Raw genomic sequence first — 11,840 nt, forward strand, 5'->3', positions numbered from 1 at the left:
GTCGGAAGTTTACATACACTTAGGTTGGAGTCATTAAAACTCGTTTTTCAACCACTCCACAAATTTCTTGTTAACAAAATATAGATTTGGCAAGTCGGTTAGGACATCTACTTTGTACATGACACAAGTCATTTTTCCAACAATTGTTTACAGACTGATTAGTTCACTTATAATTCACTGTATCACAATTCCAATGGGTCAGAAGTTTACATACACTAAGTTGACTGTGCCTTTAAACAGCTTGGAAAATTCCAGAAAATTATGTCATGGCTTTAGAAGCTTCTGCTAATTGACATCATTTGAGTCAATTGGAGGTGTACCTGTGGATGTATTTCCTACCTTCAAACTCAGTGCCTCTTTGCTTGACATCATGGGAAAATCAAAAGAAATCAGCCAAGACCTCAGAAAAAAAATTGTAGACCTCCATAAGTCTGGTTCATCCTTGGGAGCAATTTCCAAATGCCTGAAGGTACCACGTTCATCTGTACAAACAATAGTACGCAAGTATAAACACCATGGGACCACGCAGCCGTCATACCGCTCAGGAAGGAGACGCGTTCTGTCTCCTAGAGATGAACATACTTTGGTGTGCAAAAGTGCAAATCAATCCCAGAACAACAGCAAAGGACCTTGTGAAGATGCTGGAGGAAACAGGTACAAAAGTATCTATATCCACAGTAAAACAAGTCCTATATTGACATAACCTGAAAGGTCGCTCAGATTAAGGTTTGCAACTGCACATGGGGACAAAGATCGTACTTTTTTGGAGAAATGTCCTCTGGTCTGATGAAACAAAAATAGAACTGTTTGGCCATAATGACCATCCTTATGTTTGGAGGAAAAAGGGGGAGGCTTGCAAGCCGAAGAACACCATCCCAACCGTGAAGCACGGGGGTGGCAGCATCATGTTGTGGGGGTGCATTGCTGCAGGAGGGACTGGTGCATGTCACAAAATAGATAGCATCATGAGGGAGGAAAATTATGTGGATATATTGAAGCAACATCTCGAAACATCAGTCAGGAAGTTAAAGCTTGGTCGCAAATGGGTCTTCCAAATGGACAATGACCCCAAGCATACTTCCAAAGTTGTGGCAAAATGGCTTAAGGACAACAAAGTCAAGGTATTGGAGTGGCCATCACAAAGCCCTGACCTCAATCCCATAGAAAATTTGTGGGCAGAACTGAAAAAGCGTGTGCGAGCAAAGAGGCCTACAAACCTGACTCAGTTACACCAGCTCTGTCAGGAGGAATGGGCCAAAATTCACCCAACTTATTGTGGGAAGCTTGTGGAAGGCTACCCGAAACGTTTGACCCAAGTTAAACAACATAAAGGCAATGCTACCAAATACTAACTGAGTGTATGTAAACTTCTGACCCACTGGGAATGTGATGAAAGAGATAAAAGCTGAAATAAATCATTCTCTCTACTATTATTCTGACATTTCACATTCTTAAAATAAAGTGGTGATCCTAACTGACCTAAAACAGGGAATTTTTCAGAGGATTAAAAGTCAGGAATTGTGAAATACTGAGTTTAAATGTATTTGGCTAAGGTGTATCTAAACTTCCAACTTCAACTGTACATGTTGTGTAAAGTGCTGTAAAAACTCATTATTTACCTGTCTCGGTTAAAGCTGAAAATAGCTAACATGATCACAGATAGTGCTGCTGCAAATTTGTTTTTTGTTTTGTTTTTTATATTTTATTATATTATATATGTCTTCCACATCTGTGAATGTGTTTTGTTTGTTTGAAAAACGTTAAACTTTAAATAAAAAAAGAAAGCTCTGAAAGACAACAAAAAGCCAGCCTGGCTGGACAAACTGATTGCGAACTTCATCACAGGAGAGCTCCTCTCCTCTGCTCTCATCTGGATAACCTCACGACCTGCAGCAGCCAATCATATCCCTCGTGAGCACATTCACCAATGGACAGAGGTACGAGGGTTCAATGACCCACAGAAGGAGGGGTTACTTCAGGAAAAAAATCAGTGATGTGGCCAGCAGCATCTTCAACCATTTCAAGTCCTCAAGGAGCCTCTACATCATGTCACAGTCTTCTGTTGGATTTTAGCCACTGTTCTAGAGAAGCCATGTTGAAGCAGAGAGTGGAGAGTTTCCCCAAGTTTCCCCAAGACTGATTGAGGCGTTCTTACACATCCTGATCTTTCAGATAGACAGGATGAGAACAGATATTTGTTCCTTAGGAAGTCCTTAAACGTTGAGTGCTGGCATTCTGCCTGCTGCTGAAGGGACATCTGATCTTCTACAAGGATGACCTGAGAGAGTGTGCCATTGATGTCAGAGAGACATCAGTGTACTCAGTTTTGTGCACCGAGCTGTTTGAGGTGGAAGGGAAGATGAGTCAGAAGACAATGTTCAGCTTTGATCATCTGAACATCCAGGAGTGTCTTACTGCTGTGTATGTGTTTCTCACATTCATAAACAGCAATGAGAACCCAGTCAAACCAAAACTCCCTTGTCAAACTTTTGAAATGTGTGAAACACCAACCTATGATTAGGACAAGGCCTTACAGAGTAACAATGGACACCTGGACCTGTTCCTTCTGGGCCTCTCACTCGAGTCCAATCAGACTGCCCTACACGGCCTACTGACACAGACAGGAAGCAGCTCACAGACCAATGAGAAAACAGTAAAATACATCAAGAAGACAATTAGGGAGAATCATCAATCTGTTCCACTGTCTGAATGAGCTGAATGACCGTTCTCTAGTGGAGGAGTTCCAAAGCTACCTGAGCTCAGGAAGTCTTTCAAAAGACAAACTCTCACCTACATAGTGGTCAGCTCTGGTTTTTGTGTTGCTGACATCGGAAGAGGAGCTAGATGTGAAGAAATACTCCAGATCAGAGGAGGAGCTTCTGAGACTGCTGCCAGTGGTCTTAGCCTCCAGAACAGCTCTGTGAGTATTTATTTATTAGACATTTTGCAGGAGGAAATATCTTGAGATACACTATCTTGTTTTCAAGGATCCAAATGAAAAAACAAACAAACAAACAGTACAAACAATACAAACAATACTTAGTAACAAGAATAAAATGCCAACTTGACAGTCGTTGGACCTGGGTTTGAGTCCCGATCGGGGCTACCCCCTGAATTCACTACAATATTCTTCCATGGTTGGTTTCATTGACTCGAGTCAGGACCTCTAGAATGTATTTACTCTTATTTAGGCTGAATCAGTGTAACCTCACTGTCACGCCCTGACCTGAGAGAGCCGTTTTTCTCTGTTTGGTTAGGTCAGGGTGTGACATGGGGTGGGTATTCTATGTTTTCTATTTCTTTGTGTTTAGCCGAGTATGGTTCCTAATCAGAGGCAGCTGTCTATCGTTGTCTCTGATTGGGAATCATACTTAGGCAGCCCTTTTTCCCACCTTCAGTTGTGGGATCTTGTTTTTGTACAGCTCAGTGAAAGCCTGCAGAACGTGCCGTTCGTTTTCCTTTGTTTGTTATTTTGTTTGGTGTTCTGAGTATAAATAAAATTGAATCATGAGCACTTACCACGCTGCACCTTGGTCTCCTCCTTACGAAAACCGTCGCACTCACAGAGAGATGCTGTGAAGTGTTGGACTCAGCTCAAACCCCTCCCACCTGAGAGCTGGACCTGAGTAATAATGACCTGCAGGATTCAGGAGTGAAGCTGGTCTCTGCTGGATTGGAGAATACACTTTAAACTGGAGACACTGAGGTCAGTTACTATGGAATATCATAATGCACTAGATATTGAGAACAGCATTATAACTTTCTCACACACACACGCATATGGAGTCAAATCAGACTCTAAAGTCAAGCGTGCGCGAGATGGCGCTGTCGAGCAAGATTAACCATTGCAAGTAAACACTCGAGTCGAAAGCACAGAATTTGCTAGAGCAAGCAAAGGAGAGGAGTCCCACGAGTGCACAGGCCAGCGGGTGGCACGCATATAAAACTTGACTTTGAGCGAGCAGAAGATCATTGCTGCAGATCAAAAAGAAAAATGTCTTAAACAGAAAAAATGAAGAACTGTAAGCAAGGAAACGTGATTCAAATTTGTACATTTTTTATTTGAAAGCATTCAATTGTCTGCCAACAATAGTCACATATCTGTGTCAAGTTTTCGCTCCCAATTTCTCAAGTTGCTCTCTCAAGTCTTTTTAAAATATTTTTGTATAATTATTTATTACAAAAAACACAAGGAAGGGGTAACAATAAAGTATTAGAACATGAAGGACAATCAATACAGCATCAAGACACTATCAAACATGTATCAGTCTTTCCGCAACAGAGCCATCCTCATGTGTGAGGGTGCGTGTGCATGATAGTGATATAAAATATATGTCATAGTTTCCTTTTTCATGATCACAATCTTGTGAAACCCGATCCCTCCAAAGTTCCCCAATAGCTGCCCCTCAACCATTCAAGACCCCTCCCACAGTCCCCCCCCGGAAGATAAAAAAAAAAAAAAATACAATTCATTCCATTCCCCAACCCCAAGAACCCCCCCAATGCATCAACAACCAAGAGAATGAACTAAAGAGTAAAAGGAAAAGACAGAAGAAAACAGAAAACAACAATGCAAAAAAAAAATATTAAAAAATAATACATTTAAAACAAAGGACATCAAGGACAACTGAAATCATAACAGCAATGCCTATCAAGTCTTTGCACCTTTGGGTTTCAATTTGTATTTTTTCTCGTTTGGGTTTCAATTTGTATTCCGCCCTCAGAACAGCTTCAATTTGTCGGGACATGGACTCTACAAGGTGTCGGAAGCATGTTGACTCCAATGTTTACCATAGTTGTGTCGAGTTGGCTGGATGTCCTTTGGGTGGTGGACCATTCTTGATACACAAGGGAAACTGTTGAGCGTGAAAAATCCAGCAGTGTTGCAGTTCTTAACATAAACCGGTGGCCCTGACACCTACTACCAATCCCCATTCTAAGGGACTTAAATCTTTTGTTTTGCCAATTCACCCTCTGAATGGCACACATATGATCCATGTCTCAATTGTCTCAAGGCTTAAAAATCCTTCTTTAACCTGCCTCCTCCCTTTCATCTACGCTGATTGAAGTGGATTTAAGGTGACAATTAATAAGGGACAATTAATAAGGGATCATAGCTTTTACCTGGATTTACCTGGTCAGTCTATGTCATAGAAAGTACAGGTGTTCTTAATGTTTTGTATACAAAGAAATGTTTGTGACTGGTATGTGTTTGCTTGATATGAGCAAGTTAACCCCAATGTGTCAATGAATAGGTGGAGTATGGGGATAATGGGGCTGTGATCTAACAAGTTCATTGATCACACATTAGGTTCTGGACATCAAAATATATTGTTGGGAATAACATGTGGGTACATAATAATGGCATAGCAATGATAACATTAAAGAATGGAAGGACTAGTGGGCTAGTTAAAAGACAGTGCAGGAATTGAGATGAAGGCAGGATCCAATATTTAGGGTATTTATTAGGCCCAAGGGTATACACACACACACACACACACACACACACACACACACACACACACACACACACACACACAGGCAGCACATGGGGATTTTGAATTGTATGGAGACACAAAGGGGAGAACCTGCTACATTATAACAGTACATAACCAGTGTCAAATAATAGAATGTAGACTGAAATGTATATGATTAACCAGCTAAAACCAGGTTAACATGTCATCATGGTACACACAGCAGTCAAAGGAGGACTGAGGACAAGGCAACGCCGTGCATTCACCAAACACTTCACTGAGGAAAACAGATGTGTTTTGTAGTAATTGTCTGATTGGGAACTACCATTAACCTCGTTTCCATCTACAGTTTTTATGTCAGTAAAGTCATACCATATAAAAAATACATCAGAACAGCTGTTTTCAGTACAATTTTAGAAATGCTGACAGATAATTTGTTAGTTCGACATGGTGGGATCTTTTTGTGTCGGTAAAAATAGCGGTGGAATATTAACCATTACATCGAAGTTAACTTGGAGTCACACAATGACATGGTGTGTGGTCCCCCCATTACGACTCGGGAAACCAAGACCAGAGTAGGCACATACCATGCACCGTGCACACAAAACTATTGGTAGAGTTGAAAATGCGATGGAAACACATTGAACATTAGAATTGTATTCGGTACATGAACACTTAACCTTTTACTGCAGTGGGCTGAATCAGGGTCACACAGAGTGTTTCTTCGTAGTCTTAAATCTACTTTGAAACAAAGTATACACCTCACACACATGGTTATGTGCTTAAAAAAAGAAGATGCATGTACCATGTCAGATATAGAGTTGAAATGTATTACAATATTACACTTTATATACATCACAGAAGATTGAAATATAACAAAAGCGTTTGATATGGAAACAATGGATTTGGGGCATTTAAAAATAAATAATGTTTTTATTAATTATGAAATTATGAAAAATATAAATAATGTTCCACCCATGAGGCCACTAATCAAATCAAATCAAAGTTTATTTGTCACGTGCGCCGAATACAACAGCATTACAGTGAAATGCTTACTTACAGGCTCTAACCAATAGTGCAAAAAAGGTATTGAACAATAGGTAAGTAAAGAAATAAAACAACAGTAAAAAGACAGGCTATATACAGTAGCGAGGCTATAAAAGTAGCGAGGCTACATACAGACACCGGTTAGTCAGGCTGATTGAGGTAGTATGTACATGTAGATATAGTTAAAGTGACTATGCATATATGATGAACAGAGAGTAGCAGTAGCGTAAAAGAGGGGTTGGCGGGTGGTGGGTGGCAGGACACAATGCAGATAGCCCGGTTAGCCCAATTGAGGTAGTATGTACATGAATGTATAGTTAAAGTGACTATGCATATATGATAATCATAGAGTAGCAGCAGCATAAAAGAGGGGTTGGGGTGGGGGGGCACACAATGCAAATAGTCTGGGTAACCATTTGATTACCTGTTCAGGAGTCTTATGGCTTGGGGGTAAAAACTGTTGAGAAGCCTTTTTGTCCTAGACTTGGCACTCCGGTACCGCTTGCCATGCAGTTGTAGAGAGAACAGTCTATGACTGGGGTGGCTGGGGTCTTTGACAATTTTTAGGGCCTTCCTCTGACACTGCCTGGTGTAGAGGTCCTGGATGGCAGGCAGCTTAGCCCCAGTGATGTACGCACTACCCACTACCCACTAGTGGGCGCTTTGGTTATTTGACTGCAGGAAAGGTACATGTTGTGTGTACTATGTTATCACACACTGATTTCTATCCACAACAATTCAGTTTGGTGCAAACATCACTGGTGGGAAAATGCGCATATTTTCTTAATGTAGTTTTTTGAATATTCACATGGTAATTTTTCACCAATTGAATGGAATCCTAGCCACAGTCTATCAAATTACATTGCCAAAGTGAAATAATTTGAGACAATGGAAGTTTTATTGAGTACAGTCAGGCAGTAATACAGGAGTCAAATCGCATAGGGAGTCTCATCAGATGTTATCAGCAAGCCAGAGGCATCCCACTTGGCACACACTGGTTGAATCAACGTTGTTTCCACATCATTTCAATGTAATTACATTGAACCAACGTGGAATAAACGTTGAATTGACATCTGCGCCCAGTGGGATCTGTGGAAAGAGCACAAGTAGTACAAAGATTTACGTGAAAACATAACAAATGTATCATTCAACATTCCACCTAAAACAATGACATGAGCTTTGTCCCAATTCATCTCTGCTCAAATCCTCACTTCCTCTCTACTCGCATCCTTCTCAAAACCCATTGGAGGTCTGAGATCCTCCAATTGAGTCGTGGAAAAAGGATGCAAGGAATCGAGGAAAGATAAAATGGCACAGAGCTGTTGCATGTTTGCCTCAATATGGAATGGCAGACGTGGAACTGAGTCGAGCTGTACAATCCACACCATTCGTCAGCATTGAGCCATAAGAAACCCTCTTTAAAATTTAGTTAAGAAACACATAAATTAGAATACAAGTACTGTATGTTTAAGCCTGTTTAAGCAGTCATACGTGACTGTTAGGAGTGCGGTGCCATACCTTTTAGCTCCCTGGTGTAGAAGAGCTGGCGCACTAAATATGAAGTTGCGGCAGATGTCTGTGGAGGGGGTCTTGGCCACGCTCTGGCTGTTCTCCAGACAGCGGTAATGCTGGAATGTGTCCCAGGCACTGCTCTGGCCACGTCACCTCCCTCAGAACACGTGAAGATCTCCAGGTTTTTACAGTGAGGCATCAGCACAATCTATAGAGACAGCAGAAAGATAAGGGAGATGGAATTAGTTTTCGTCGAAGGGCTAAATCCTAATTTGAGATCCTTGTAGCATAAAATGTTATGCAAGTGACATCACTGCATGATTAACGCAAAGGTCTCAGTTGTGTCTAGGTGTTTAACAGTGTGTGTGTGGGAACTAACCAAGTCGATGATTGTATATGGGGACTGGACATCACTGAGTGCAGAGTAAAGGGACAAGCTCAGGCGAACAGTGTATTTCATCCCTGCCTCGAAACACATTGGTTTTGGGAGAACCAAACATCTGAGGAGACGACAGAGAGAGAGATGTCAGAAAACACTGCACTAAATCAGACTCAAGAAAAGTGTCAGTATGCCACTCGTCAGTCAGTATGGCTCAGTATTGAACAGCCTGGTATCATTTCATGCCCAACCCTCCTCGTAAAACGCTATCCTCCTATAGGTTTACACTTCATCCTTTGCCTAACCTACTTATATATAGTACATTCAGTATGAAACCATTCTCTGTATAGAACCATCTTTTTAACCAATAGACAGCAGTTGGTCAAGGTCAATTACACGTCACCCTCTCAGTACCACTAATGATTAAGTGATTGGTGGATGTCATGGTTACCGGTTCGATTTTCCAACGGGACCAGTATGAAAAAGTACAAAAATGTACTCGACTTACCTGTACCCCCACGGTACCCCTGTATATAGCCTCATTCTTGTTATTTTATTGTTACTTGTTTGTTTTTTTTACTTTAGTTTATTTAGTAAATATTTTCTTAACTCTATTTTCTTAAAACTGCATTGTTGATTAAGGGCTTGTAAGTAAGCATTTCACGGTAAGGTCTACACCTGTTGTATTCCGCGCATGTGACAAATAAAATTTGATTTGATTTTAAATGTCTGCACTCACTACTACTGTAAGTCGTCTGGATAGGAGTGTCTGCTAAATGAATAAAATGTAAAGAATAATAAAAATACATGTGGGGGGAAGAGAGAAAAAGAGAGAAGAGGGGGAGCACTTACACAATAAAATAACATACAACTAACCAGGGGGAGAGAGAGGAAGAGATGGGGGAAGAGGAAGAGGGGAGAGAGGAAGACATTGACTTTAAAAAGAATGGACAAAGCCAAAGAGGACATCTCTCCATTGTTTCCTATGTGAAGTCTCAGTGGCGCATTTGAAGATCAGGAATGTCATTTTAGCATGTAGATATCTTGCTTCATGGAGGAGTTTTTGGAAATATTACATGAGCAGTTTGAGCTGCTCTAGGAAGTGATGTTGCAGGCTAGCTCAGTGCTGCTACCTCTCACGGAGTATCTCAAGGGTACTGCAGGCGACAAATTATCCTTAAATTATAAAATAATATGTTCAAGGATATACATCTGGTGAAATAGAAGCAAGTATTTGTACCATGATTGTGTTTAAAAAATAAATACAAATTATACACAAATATTGACTACGAAGATTGCCATACTACCTTTGACTATAATTGGGGATCCTGCCTTCTGAAAATACTGCCTTCAGTACTCCGGTTTGCCTTCAACCTGAAATCCTAAATGAAAGGGGGCAGTCATTCTCCCCTGGAAGAAGGAGAGGAGGACAAGAGGTGAGGGAGAGAAAGTGAAGGGTCATGTTCAGTGTGTCACACCAAAATGCTAGTCTTATTTCTCTGGAAGACACAGAGACACTCGACCGGTCCCAGGGACTTGACTCATTAGCCACTCCTCGACCAATCAGGTCTGCACAAGTTTCTAATAATTGTATTTATTAATTAATAATCGACTCATTAGCCACTACTCAACCAATCAGTTCTGCACAAGTTTCTAATCAATTTATTTATTAATTAAGACCTTTCTGTTATACACGTACTTATAAAATGTTATTGATTATTGAAGGGTTACTAAATTCTGACGTCTACTCTGACACTCATACACACATTCCACTCTACATTCACTGGGCCCCTCTACTCAAGGTTTGATGTTAGCTACTCAGTGTTTCTGTGTCAGGTAGAATAGCCTTCTGTGTCCCAGAGGAACAACTGAGTCTTCAGGGAAGTCACACTTCTGTTCAAACACAACTGGGTGACTTGATGGGATATGTTTCACTCTAATCATGACATGAACATTTTAATATCCATGAATGTACATCCCTGAAGTTGACAGACCTTGTAAACTAGAATTACCACACTGCTGTAAAAATGTGTCATTTAGAAAATCACTGATCTTGTTATTGCTTTTCCTTATTGTTTGTAAATAGAATGTCTGTAGAATGTTTCTTTGTAAAATTGTTGACAAAACAATCCTGCTTCTGAATGAACTCAATTACAATGTCACATATTTGACTAAATAAGATTTTGCTGAGAATATGTCAGAAGGACAGCAGTGTGTGTGCGGGATGAGTGTTTGCAGAGGCTTTATCAGTCAGCTGCACAGAGACACTATTCAGTGGCGAGAGAAACACAACAAAGGGACAATTTAAAGGAACAAAGGCAGTCACTTCCTGCAGGCCATGCTGGCTGCAAATCAGAACAAAACCTCCCACAACCTCCCACAAACCCTAAGGAGACCTTTAACAAACCTTCAGACAGACTTCCACAAACCACCAGATGACCTTACAAACTTTCAGGGAACATAACATACTGTATTATATAGCCTTTGCCTTGCCCTGCCCCTGAGCAACACACAGGAACACACCAATGCTTATCAATTTTGGAACCGCAATGATGAAATTGAGTCATATTTGGTACGGTGTATACTGAGTGGGTTTCGGTGTAGGAGAAACGTACAGTTATTTACAGTAGGCTTTTATATAGGAAGGTATGCATCATCTGATTCAGACCCTGACGCCATCATTCTCCCAGTCGATTTGTATACTGTTCTCCTCAACAAACCTAGAAAGCAGATACGTGTAGTATTACTCCATCCAATATATACTGAACAAAATTATATTACTGTTCGTATAAGGAAATCAGTCAATTTAAATAAATCCATTAAGCCCTAATCTATGGATTTCACATGACTGGGCAGAGGCACAGCTATGGGTGGGCCAGTGAGGGCATAGGCCCACCCACTTGGGAGCCAGGCCCACCCACCGAGGAGCCAGGTCCAGCCAATCAGAATGAGTTTTTCCAGACAAAAGGGCTTTATTACAGATAAATGCTCCTCAGTTTCATTAGCTGTCCAGGTGGCTGGTCTCAGACGATCCCACAGGTGAAGAAGCCAGATGTGAAGGTCCTGAGCTGACGTGGTTACACATGGTCTGCGGTTGTGAGGCCGGTTGGACATACTGCCAAATTCTCTAAAATGACATTGGAGGCAGCTTATGTTAGAGAAATTAACATAAAATGATCTGGCATCCAATCTGGTGGACATTCCTGCATTCAGCATGCCAATTGCACGCTCCCTCAAAACTTGAGACATCTGTGACATTGTACTGTGTAACAAAACTGCACATTTTAGAGTGGCCTTTTATTGTCCCCAACACAAGGTGCACCTGTGTAATGATTCTGCTGTTTAATCAGCTTCTTGATATGTCACACCTGTCTGTTGGATGGATTATCTTGACAAGGAAGAAATGCTCACTAACAGAGATGTAAACA

The sequence above is a fragment of the Salmo salar genome, chromosome 10, assembly GCF_965601325.2.
Source record: "Salmo salar chromosome 10, fSalSal1, whole genome shotgun sequence".
Lineage (NCBI taxonomy): Eukaryota > Metazoa > Chordata > Actinopteri > Salmoniformes > Salmonidae > Salmo > Salmo salar.